The sequence below is a fragment of the Natator depressus genome, chromosome 3 (assembly GCF_965152275.1).
Source record: "Natator depressus isolate rNatDep1 chromosome 3, rNatDep2.hap1, whole genome shotgun sequence".
NCBI lineage: Eukaryota > Metazoa > Chordata > Testudines > Cheloniidae > Natator > Natator depressus.
In genome coordinates this window covers 82,383,368-82,396,461 of record NC_134236.1, presented here as the reverse complement: position 1 = coordinate 82,396,461, position 13,094 = coordinate 82,383,368, and the positions used below count along the sequence as shown (strand labels likewise).

Sequence of the window (13,094 nt, the reverse complement as noted above, 5' to 3'; positions counted from 1 at the left end):
ACCTCAGACTACTGCTACACAGGGGCTGTATTAGTAAATGGGTTGTAGTGTTTTATGACAGTGCTCCTGGCTGCAGCTTCACACCACTTCACTTGGCATTGCATCCAACATTTCAAGCACAATCTGCAGCCTATAAAGAACCCACAGCAGATGCTTCACTTCCTGTGATCTTGCATGACCATACTCAACAAATCAAAGTTTAATAAGGAGCAGAAATACCTTGTGTTCCTAGTTACTGCTTGTCCTGACCCTTGGCCAGTCACAGCACATTTGTGTTCTGTTCCTACCTTATGTTTAAAACAAAAATGCAGAATATGCCCATGAAGGTGTCTTGGGAAATATCTGTTTATGCAGTAGAGAAAAGGCTTAATTTGTATTCATCTGCCTAATAATCTGGACAGGGGATGCTAATGCTATTTAAAATGTATGTCATACATTTAAGGATGTCCTGATGTACCTTTTTATTGTTAGATGGTAGGAGGATAAAGGTGTTTGTTTAGTCTTTTATTCTGTGTCTCTACAAAAACCGGCTGTAGTGTCAAATAATGTTTTATCTACATAGTCATTATGCTAACAGTATTTAACTCATTGCTTTGTAAAATGCAGTATATGAAAAGTATTGTATAAAACCCATATCTGTTCCATTTGGATCTACTTTAATATCATGTAATTCTGTTGTCTGTACACATTGGTTCCCTCAAATTGAGTGATCATCGATTCATTGGGGGAGAAAATGTGAAATGCGGGGGGGTGGGGGAAGCGGATATATATGTCACAAAACATCCCACAACTAAATTATGAATAATATTTGTTTATGAAACTAGTTTATAATAAATGAGCCATATGGAGGCTAGACATGCAGATGCCATTGTCCATTGAAGTCAATGGGGAATTTGGATCAGGTTCTCAGTCAGCATAAGAATATAGGAACGGCAATACTGGGTCAGACCAATAGTCCATCTAGCCAAGTATCCTGTCTTCTGACAGTGGCCAGTGCCTGGTGCATCAGAGGGAATGAACAGAACAGGCAGTCATTGAGTGATCCATCCCCTGTCATCCACTCCCATCTTCTGGCACTCAGACATCCAGAGAATGAGGTTGCATCTTGTTAATAGCCATTCATGGATCTATCCTTCATAGGGGTGAATGCACTTCTGTGTAACCCTGTCCTAGTCTCCCCCCCCGGATGCAGGATTTGTTGTGTCTAAACCAGGGGTGGACACATGTCAAAGGCAGCACACGAGCTGATTTTCAGTGGCACTCACGCTCCCGGATCCTGGCCACCGGTCCGGGGGGCTCTGTATTTTAATTTAATTTTAAATGAAGCTTCTTAAACATTTTAAAAACCTTATTTACTTTACATACAACAATAGTTTAGTTATATATTATAGACTTATAGTAAGAGACCTTCTAAAAACATTAAAATGTATTACTGGCTTGCAAAACCTTAAATTAGAGTGAATAAATGACGACTCGGCACACCACTTCTGAAAGATTGCCGACCCCTGGTTTAAACCATCCAAGACAGATGGCTATCCAGCCTCCTTTTGAAAGCTTCCGGTGAAGGAGCTTCCACAACCTCCCAAGGCAGTCTGTTCCATGGTCCTACTGTTCTTACAGTTAGGAAGTTTTCTCCTGAGATTTAATCTAAATCTGCTATGTTGTAGTTTGAACCCATTGCCTCTTGTTCTCTCTTGCCACAGAGGGCAGGACAACTTTTCTCCATCTTTTTTTATGGCAACCTTTCAAGAATATAAAGACCACTATCATGTCCCCTCTTTAATCTCTTTTCTAAACTAAACATACCCAGTTCCTTCAGCCTTTGCTCATATGGTTTGCTTTCCATCCCTTTGATCATCTTTGTTGCTTGCCTCCGGATCCTTTCCAGTTTCTCTACGTCCTTTCTATACATTGGTGCCAAAATTGGACCCAGAACTCCAGCTGAGGCCTAACCAGAACCAAATAGATGGTACTATCACCTCCCGTGTCTTGCATGCCATGTCTCTGTTAATGCAACCCAAAATTGTGTTTGCTTTTTTTGCAACAGCATCATGTTGCTGGCTCATGTTGAGCTTGTGATCCACTGCAACTCCCAGATCTTTCTCAGCAGTGCTGCTGCCAAGCCAGTTATCCCCCATTCTATATTTGTGCATTGGGTTTTTCTTCCCTAAGTGTAGCAACTTACATTTATCTATGTATAATTTTATTTTGTTGTCAGGGTACCCAGGACTGTGACTCACCATGTTTCCCCCTGTCTTTGGCGTGAGGGAGTCCTGCTTGGACTGGGAATCGGGTCCAGGACACCATGAGCCTGTTAGCCACCCATGCACTTTCCTCTGGACAATGCCTACCCTTACGTTGCCTTGCAGGTTAGCAGTAGGTGCACCCAAGTCCCCGAGTCCCTTTGAAGTGTTCCCCTGTAGTGATCAGCCCCATATCCACTGAACACTCACAGAAATACCAGGTCTGCTGTCCCCAAGGGAACAGTGCACACACCACCGTGTACAATTCACTTCCGGCTCAGCTCTTTGCTTAATACCACAGCACTGAGAGATGTATCTGTAGTGAAACCAAGAATAAGTTTATCATCAGAGATTCAAGAGTCATGTGACAGTAAGAAAATTCAAAACAAATGGTTTACATACAAAACAAAATCATAACACGCTTTCTGGAGACTACACTTAACTTAAATGGCTAATGTCCCATCTAAAGAAGTTTCTCGCCCTGAAAGTCCTATGCAGCATTTCAGCTAAGGCTGGTTGTGATCTCGCTTTCATGCCTGCTTCCTAGATGGAGGATTATGAGGTGTCTTTTTTGCTTCCTAGATTCACTACCAGAGCTTATTGTCTTTGGATAACCACCTCTGATCTATTTTTCCTTTGTGTTCCTTCCTTTTTGGCTTCACATCTCTCTGTTAAATTCTGACATTTTATAGAAATGAGCTTCCATTGTGTTAGCGTTCAATGCTTAATTTATGAGCTGAGAGAGAGACATTTCTTACCTCCTGTTTGGAGGAAAACCTTTGTTTCACCCCTGCCTTGATGCAGATTTTAAAACCATATTTTCAGTATATAAAGATAACTATTGACATAGTATTTGTACATATATTTCACGATGACATTAATGAGCAGTGTGAGCCTGCCTTTTATTTAAGAACACACATGATATTTTTTGGTGAACCACAAAGTACATACCAGAATCAAGATATTCCTGCAACTCTCTTGTCAGTTAGCATTGAGGAATTCATGTGGTCACAAACCCCATATTAAAACTGTGCAGAATATTGGGAAATTACAGTCTTATATAATGATCTTAATGATCCCGTAATGATAGACAAAAGGGACCACTATGATCTGCCTGCCTGGTTACTACAACTTGTGCATACAGCTGGGTATTTAGACACTTAAATATCCCCTTGTTTGTGCAAGAGGTATCTATGCTGAAAATGTAGCACTGTTTAAGGTAATTGTTGTTATTTCAATATGCGGGGTTACATTCCAAGTACCTTTGATTGTTTCAGTGTTGTTATATTTAACATAGAAGAAGAAAATGTGTGTGAATTACCAGTATGAAGTTAGTCCCAGTGTGAAAATAGTAAGGTGTGTTTATCTTAAAACAAAACACTTCACTCTCCCCGGGAAGCCATGCAGTGTTTTTATGTGAATGTTGTTAAATTCATAATGGAGATCACTCATTCAAATAACTATGCTGATTTGAACAGATGTTACATATTTCAGCCTCTAGATAGCCAGTTGTACATCTGTTTCTAACTGTGTGTCTGTGTGTGGTGTATTGGCCCTCTATGCATAGTTTGAAGTTAGTAGAAAATAGCATACCGCACACAGAGCATATTATTTTCAAATGCCTTTATTATTTATATACTACACAATTCTAACATGTCTGTCACTTGTCCTGATGTTGATGGGCTATACACGTGCCAAGTTTGAATGCTATTTCTAAGTAAGTTTGAGCCATCAGTGTCACAAAAGTGATTTAATATCCTTAAATTACTTAAAAATGATCAGAGTTTTCCCAAACTTTTCAAATAATTCCTCTCTGTGCTGAGAATATGCTTCAGAAGCATATCTCAGTTTGCATCTATAGCGTGTTGTTTAATAAATAAAACATCTGTTTCAAAAGGCATTCCCAAAATAAACAGCACCTTGTCCCCTCAGGCAAAATCCTTGGAAAAGGAAGGAGATTTGCATCTTAAAGCTGCAGTTCTCAACCATTCTGTCGGGGACCTATGAATTTTCATATGACTGAATCTATCTCTCAAAGGATTTATTATAACGATTACTAACCTATTTACTGGTATTACTGTAATGTCTAGGATCTCTAGTCATGGACCAGGACCCGGAGAGGGCGTCAGGATACATCGTTGCTATTCCTGGCTGTGGGACATTTATACAAATCACTTAACCAATTTGTGCCTCAGTTTCTCCCTCTGAAAAATAAGGATAGTGATACCTTTCCACCTTGGTAAAATGCTTTGAGATCTCCTGATGGAAAAATGTAATATAATTTCCTATTATTATTACCAGCCTTTAGAATTGAAGAGGCAAATTACAGATCAATATTATAATCAAACCTGACACCCCTCAGGTTGTCTGCCTGTTCAGATATCCAATCTGTCCTTCTGCCAGTTTCCTTGCTGCACCATTTGTGGAGGTAACCGCAACCTTTTGATTGAATGTGTTCACTGTGCATGTTGTTTATTTATTTGCTCCCCACCCCTCTTATTAGGGATCTGCAGGTAACATCCCCTTCATTCCTGCTACATTTTGCTGTAGATGTCTTCTCTGCTATAGCATCTTGGATCCCAAACGACTCTACAAATTCAGTATCTTTTTGGATGTGGACCGCACCAGCGATTTAGGCCTTTGTCCCATCATGGCCAGATTGGTGCAATGTGCTCTGCAGGGTCTACACCTAACGCTATCTAGAAACTTCAGCTAGTAACAAAGGTGTTCTGCTCATTTATTTAATGGGATCCTTGCTTGGAACAGATAACCATGCTCCATAGTCTGCACTGATGTTGATAGTTTCTGCGAGCAGTCCAAGGTTTTAACTTACAAAATTCTTATGATTTTGTTCCCATGCCTCCCAGGATTTGTCTTCACTTTAGAGTTAACTGAGGTGATTGTCACCCAGATCTGAACATGCTGGTTAGCCTAGGCTGGCTCTGAGCAGCTGCCCTGCAAAGTGACATTTGAGTTGCTATGTCCACACTGCTGCGCTCATCTGTGTATGTTCTAGGGCTTCTGGGGACATATCCTATGGTTCTCAGTGCTGCAGTATGCTGAGCCACTATGATTCTTTCCTAGTGAATTGTGGGTGTACTTGTCTGTCCTTCTTGACACATGGGGAATTGTGGCACGGCACTGGAGGACTATCGGCACTTGAGTGGTTTAACTTGTGTCCTCAATGCAAAGTGGATGGGTTACCAGCCAGATTTGGGCTTTAGCTTACATCCCCAGATTAGTGGTTGCTTCATCCAAAGCTAACTGAACTAAGGTCAGAGGTTTTTGCATGTGGAAGGAAGAGGGATTTGAGACAATACTTGGATAAGAGCCCACATTGACTCTGCAGTTAAGAAGTATCTGCAGAGTCCATCCCTCTCCAGGGTAAGATCAGTTGGAAAGCTTGACCCCACCCTGTCTAGCTTTGTATGTTTAGATGTTGTCGGTGGAGATGCCTTGACTTTAATTAGTTTTTCGTGATGGTTGGCTGGAGCCTGAGGTATTGATTTTTGAGAGAGGTTGCAAAGACTTTCTTTTAAATAACCCATCTTTGTAGGGTGTTTTGTTTTGAGAGAGAGAGAGAGAACTCTAGAGCTGCATGTAGCTAAGGCTGTATAAAATGCTGTGAATTCTGTTTTTTATTAAAACTCATCTGTTCCTCTCTTCTCAGATAGTATAGCTTACTCATGGTGATCATGAAAATTCTTCAGTGCTTACATTAATACAGTTTCCATAAGCAAAGCTAACTCAAAATGTACACTCTTTACACAGGTGTTGGGCTTTATTTGAATATTCAGATTCACATAAATCATGATTAGACCTGGAACAGTGTAAGCAGATACCAGACGCTTACTCAAATGTGTTGCTCTCTCACTTGGTTAGCCCTGATGCAGTTGTGTATTCTGTGGTTAATCAGCACTGACTTTCAGGGATCTTGTCTTCAGGGGGGGGGAATACATCTAGATTTACTAAAAATAGTTACAGTAGAATGGGTAAAGGTGGTGAACAAAACAGCTTCTGAATATGGTGTGGTGTTTCATTTTCTCAGCCCTTGCCCCTGGGAGTGTGCAAACCATGGGGAGGGGAGGGTTCTCCAGTAAGGGGAGACATTTTCCTCTGCTTGAAAAAAACAAACTCAGGTAGAGGGGAAGTATAAATAGGAGATGCAGCTGCACAAACAGCTCTCACTTCTTGTTTGTGTGGGATTTATAACACCAGTCAGATTAAACTAACAGCATAAGTGAGTAACACTGAAGAGTGTGTGATGCAGTATAGAACAGCTTCCACTGCCTGCTACTAGACTAGAGAGTTCTACAAGAGAAGCTGTCCATTTTTCCTTACACCAATTAGAGCTTTCCTCTGCATAGTCCAGTGTGTTTTAACATGGGGTAAATTAGCTGCATCCAGCCACTCTAACTTGTATTGAGGCGAGCCTGGCCTGGCAAACACAATGCTCTTGGGCTGGCTCCAGTCTCTTGTTCCTCCTCATTGTGCTGGAAACTGCTCCAGCTGCTCCTGTTATGATCAAATACAGCCTATGCGTCACTTAAACCCCCAAACATAACTGGATTCACTTGGACTTTGCTATCAGAATTTTATTGATCACGTGTTACTCTATCATAACTGCAGTTAGGAGTAATTTGTTGTTTTAAGAAACATAATATGGCTGTTTTAATTCTTTAAAAGATACCAGAAGAGCAGCTAGTGTGTATGACACAAATGTTATGCAAAGACACCCTGTGAATTAGGTATTGTTACCATTTGACAGATGGAGAAACTGAGGCAGAAAGAGAGGTTTGTGACTTATCTAGGGTCTCATAAGAAGTCCTTGGTAAAGCTTGGAATAAATAGAATCCAGAACTTCTCCCTCCCATTCCTGGGTCTTTACCACCAGAGCATGTGTGTTCCTATTTGATCATTTTTCATTAGGCATTTCTGAAGCTCTAGTTATTTTAAGATCAAGGCAGAGAGGTCAAGCTCTTCAATGTATTTTTGTGCACATAATATTCATATTTTTTGGAGATTCTAAGATTTCATTAAGAAGAAAAACCCTGCTTCTAGCCTTTGGGTTCCAAAGCTACCCTTGAATATGTGACACGAGTAATCACTGCAAGTGCCATATTTGAGTCTGACAGCAACTTCAAACAGTGCCTCCAAGAGGTGTGAACTTTCCTCCCACCCCTTAATCTCACACTGATGTTAAGTCTAGAGCCTATTGATGACACTTCTCATGTCCGCATTAACTATTTCATTGCATATCATTTCAGTGGTAAAATGGAGAAGGGGGTGGGAGTGAAGGCCGTGGAAGGTGGGACTTGAGAGATGCAGCAGGGAAGGAAATGCAGACATAAGAAAGGAGAGAAACAGAAAGGAGGATGGGGAAGGAAGAGAAACAAAAGGCAGAAATAGCGGTGTTCCTAAAGGTGAGCGTATTTTCCACTTAGTGACAATAAAGTACCAAACAAAAATGAAATTTTTAGTTGCAACATCAAAGCCAATTCAACTAATGATCTTTGTGCAAACTTCTCATTGACATTGGGGGAGATTCACTGTGGATGCAGGGAGAGGAGTAGTGAGTCCTACATTTATATCTTGGCTCATGAACCATAATTACAAATGGAATTTGGCCCTTTCCACAGAACGAGTGCCCCTGATCTAGGTACTGTCATGCTTTCATGTCTCAAAATTACAGTGTGTTCTTCATTTCAACCCAAAATATGCATATTTGTATGCAGTGCATTGTTAGCAAACATTTATATTTGTGTCCAAAGGCCCTACTCAGGATCATTGTGCTGGGTGCTGTAGAAACACAGAAAAGAACCAGTGCAATATCATTGCTTTTGAGTTATGGGGTTTGATTCTTCAGTTCTTGCTCAAAGCTCCTAGGGAGTTTTATGTGAGTAAGGACTGCAGGATTTAGGCTCGTCTGTTCACTTCAGAACTGAAAGGGCCAGTGCATCTCTTATCAGAGAAATACGGACCTCCAAGGAAGGATTCAGATTGGCCAACGGTTTGAAAATTACTACTACTGAGTGGACTCCTAATGCAGCATTTCAGTCATAGCGTGCTGAGTTCAGAGCTGGGTTTGATACATTTCAGACTCTTAACTAACATTAGCAAAGAGGTTTCCCCTCTCTCTCTCCCCTCCTCCTCCTTTTAAAACATGTAAGGAGCTCATTGAAGAGCCCAGAGATCCGTATCTATAATGTTCTGCACATTATTAAGAACGGAGAGCAAGAGAATATTCAAACTCAATCTGTTTTTTCAGATAAACAATTCTGTAGTTGTGGGTGTAATCCGTTCTCTCCCCAGCCTTTAGTATTTAATCCTGTTTCCCTGAACAAGTAAGTGTCCATTGGCAGGGGGCTGATGTGTGGCTGTAAATAGGCAGTGTTTGCATTATCCAGTTAATCTCCACTTATTATCATGTATTCAGCAAACAGGGATGCTCCCTCCAGCCTGCCTGCCTGTTCACAGGAAGAGATTTTATCTGTGTCAGTTGATTATGGTAAAGGCCAAATGACTCATTGTGCTGTGATATGGTCAGCTCTTTCAGGGTTATCCAGACAATGGGCTAATCAGCAGGCCAGAGAAATTTTTTAATGCTTTAGATTGCCAGGATCATCAATTTAGTATTCATGTCTCTAGAGCATTGCCTAGGGGTCAGTGTTTAGATCAGACCAGAGGTTTCTAACAATGGAGCATATGAGCAGTGAGCATTTGGTGGCAGTGATACACGCAGTGTTTTGCATTCGATCAGGTTGGGCTAGGGATTCCTCTGAATCCCCTAGAGCACCATTTTTAAAATGAGCTGTGAACTTTGTGATATATTGAGAACCTAAGACATAGTGTTATAATCTGATACAAGTGATCACTCATAGTTCAAAACGTATGTTGGGTCTACAGAGGGTAATAGTCTTGTTTTTGTTCTGAAATCTTTATATAACCAGTGTTGGTGTCTGGAATTATCCTTATTGTACCTTTCCTTGTAAATGGCTCTTCTGTGCTTCCATCTGGGGATCATATCTGAGCTCCAACCTTTCCTGATTACTATTCTGATAGCCTCACCCTGCCACAGGCCACACTCCCCCTGGGCTAATCAGTGGTTTTGTGCTGTGTGTTTCTGAGGAGTCTACCTCTTTGTTTTAAACTGAAGTGAAGCTCGGCAAATAGATCTTATTTTAATAATGTTTATAGGTAGTTCAGGTTCCTCAAGCCATGCTCGGTATAAACAAGTTGGCGAATTTTCCCTGCTCTTTCCCCACCCTGCTGTTGCTAAAGCAATGGAGGACAGCCACTGCTGTTGATGCTACATTTCCCTTGCAGGCAGTCACAGCAGCTGCTTGATCCACCCCATCATCATGGCCAAAGACACTATTGCTTTACCTCCCTGTCCCTAGGGTGACCAGATGGCAAATGTGAAAAATTGGGATGGGGGTAGGAGGAGCCTATATAAGAAAAAGACCCAAAAATTGGAACTGTCCCTGTAAAATCGGGACATCTGGTCACCCTACCTGTCCCTGACGTTGTTGATCACTAGGGCAGCACTGATTCTGACCAGCATAGCAAAACTAAATTAGTCTTGAACTCAGTCAGAGTTGCTCCAATATTGGGTAGTAGTGTGTGCTATGCAGCATCTGACTGCCCGCTCTGCCAGTTCTCCATCCCACTGCAAAGAAAACCAATTGTGTCGCTCCCCTTGTTCAGCCAGGTAAAACTTACACTCCAGAGTGTGGTATGCAGTGGTGCTGTAGCACTTACATGAGAGGAAAGTGATCAGGAACAGTCAGCATGGATTCACCAAGGGAAGATCATGCCTGACTAATCTAATCGCCTTCTATGATGAGATTACTGGTTCTGTGGATGAAGGGAAAGCAGTGGATGTATTGTTTCTTGACTTTAGCAAAGCTTTTGACACGGTCTCCCACAGTATTCTTGTCAGCAAGTTAAAGAAGTATGGGCTGGATGAATGCACTATAAGGTGGGTAGAAAGCTGGCTAGATTGTCGGGCTCAACGGGTAGCGATCAATGGCTCCATGTCTAGTTGGCAGCCGGTGTCAAGTGGAGTGCCCCAGGGGTCGGTCCTGGGGCCGGTTTTGTTCAATATCTTCATAAATGATCTGGAGGATGGTGTGGATTGCACTCTCAGCAAATTTGCGGATGATACTAAACTAGGAGGAGTGGTAGATACGCTGGAGGGCAGGGATAGGATACAGAGGGACCTAGACAAATTGGAGGATTGGGCCAAAAGAAATCTGATGAGGTTCAATAAGGATAAGTGCAGGGTCCTGCACTTAGGACGGAAGAACCCAATGCACCGCTACAGACTAGGGACCGAATGGCTAGGCAGCAGTTCTGCGGAAAAGGACCTAGGGGTGACAGTGGACGAGAAGCTGGATATGAGTCAGCAGTGTGCCCTTGTTGCCAAGAAGGCCAATGGCATTTTGGGATGTATAAGTAGGGGCATAGCGAGCAGATCGAGGGACGTGATCATTCCCCTCTGTTCAACATTGGTGAGGCCTCATCTGGAGTACTGTGTCCAGTTTTGGGCCCCACACTACAAGGAGGATGTGGAAAAATTGGAGAGAGTCCAGCGAAGGGCAACAAAAATGATTAGGGGTCTGGAACACATGACTTATGAAGAGAGGCTGAGGGAACTGGGATTGTGTAGTCTGCAGAAGAGAAGAAAGAGGGGGAATTTGATAGCTGCTTTCAACTACCTGAGAGGTGGTTCCAGAGAGGATTGTTCTAGGCTATTCTCAGTGGTAGAAGATGACAGGACAAGGAGGAATGGTCTCAAGTTGCAGTGGGGGAGGTTTAGGTTGGATATTAGGAAAAACTTTTTCACTAGGAGGGTGGTGAAACACGGGAATGCGTTACCTAGGGAGGTGGTAGAATCTCCTTCCTTAGAAATTTTTAAGGTCAGGCTTGACAAAGCCCTGGCTGGGATGATTTATTTGGGGATTGGTCCTGCTTTGAGCAGGGGGTTGGACTAGATGACCTCCTGAGGTCCCTTCCAACCTTGATATTCTATGATTCTATGTAGCTGTGTCAGTCCCAGGATATTAGAGAGACAAGGTGGATGAGGTAATATCTTCTATTGGACCAACTTCTGGTGATGAGAGAGAGAGAGAGAGAAGCTTTCGAGCTACACAGAGCCCAGACTTGAAGTAGCTCGAAAGCTTGTCTCTCACCAACAGAAGATATTACCTCACCCACCTTGTCACTCCAGAGTGTGCACACTTGATGCAGCTGGTGAATATATATTAGCACAGTGGCTGTAGGGGAGAATCAAATATACTAATTCTGATCCTTTCTTCCAAGTTGTTTGTGTGTGGGCGGGAGCTTACATCCCAGTCATGTATGCTTTTCCACTTGACACTGCTGATTTGACTTCTCTGAGTAAGAAATCAGGTGACTACTGTGGCATAATAGGTTGTTTTGATTACTAATGTCCTGGCTTTTTGCAGTCACACAGATCAATTCTTTATTGCAGATTTGTGCTTTGCTGTAGGACAGAGGTGGGCAAACTACGGCCTGCAGGCCACATCCGGCCCGCATGACCCTCCTGCCTGGCCCCTGAGCTCCTGGCCTGGGAGGCTAGCCCCTGTCCCCGGTCCCTCCCACACTGTGGTCCATGTATCGTCTCCCTGTCCCCCTCCTTCCCCCCGCAGCTTCAGCGGGCCATGCTGCCAGCGTAGTGTATTAAGCTGCTCCGCGTAGGAATGTGCTACTGGTAGCAGTTATGGAGAGCAATTTACTACACTACACCCGCGCAACGCTCTGGGCGGCGTGGCTGCAGTGCCGCCAGCCACCGGTGCTCTGTGGTAAGGGGGCAGGGAGCGGGGGGGTTGGATAGAGGGCAGGGGAGTTCGGGGTGGTGGTCAGGGGACGGGGGTGTGGATAGGGGTCGGGGCGGTCAGAGGGCAGGGAATGGGGGTGGGGGGGCTGAATGGGGCAGTGGGGGGCAATCAGGGGCAGGGGTTCCGGGGGGGGACAGGGAGCGGGGATGGGTGGGTGGATGGGGCAGGGGGGCTGTCGGGGTGAGAAGCAAGGGGGGGGGGCGGATGGGGGCAGGGGCACGGGCACAGCCTCCCCTAACCGGCCCTCCATACAATTTCCGAAACCCGATGTGGCCCTCAGGCCAAAAAGTTTGCCCGCCCCTGCTGTAGGGCATTTAATATCAATAATATGAACTGAAAATATGCCGAGGAATGAGTGAAGGACCCTACATCAGGACTTTCAGCTACTATATGAGGGTTGTGCAGCTGTGGGGGATGGGGGGTGGAGAATGTGGCCAGTTTTCAAAACCTTGCTTGGGAAGTGCATATATGGACCCCTTCACTGGTAGATGTGCTATGCACTCATTTCCCGGGCTGCGTTTCTGAAAATGAACCTTTGCAGTTTGGTAAAATTGGGGGTGAGGGAGGGGGGCTGTTCGCTTAGAAGCATGAAAAAGAGCTACTGCTTCTGAAATTTGCAAGCTGCTTGTGGGATTGTTGTTGCATTAGACCTTTGGCATTTATAAATATTTGAATAATATGCAAAAACAATGAGGAGGACTTGTGGCACCTTAGAGACTAACAAATTTATTTGGGCATAAGCTTTTGTGGGCTAAAGCCCACTTCATGAAGTCTCTAAGGTGTCACAAGTACGCCTCATTGTTTTTGCTGATACACACTAACATGGCGACCACTTTGAATAATATGGGAACTTGAGAGAGTAATTATGAATTTTTAAAGTATTCAGCTACATAGATCGGGGGAAAAAATAGCCGCTTCTCCCAAAGGAGAATTGTCTTTATCAACAGGGTGTTATAAATGACGCGCATCTTTCTAGTATAATAAACAG

General features: G+C 43.4%; 1 protein-coding gene across 2 annotated transcripts in view; it reads left to right on the top strand.

Moving 5' to 3' along the window:
- Positions 1-13,094, top strand: part of RTN4IP1 (reticulon 4 interacting protein 1) — a 52,776-nt gene that overhangs the window by 20,938 nt on the left and 18,744 nt on the right. The gene's annotated exons all lie outside the window — the stretch shown is intronic.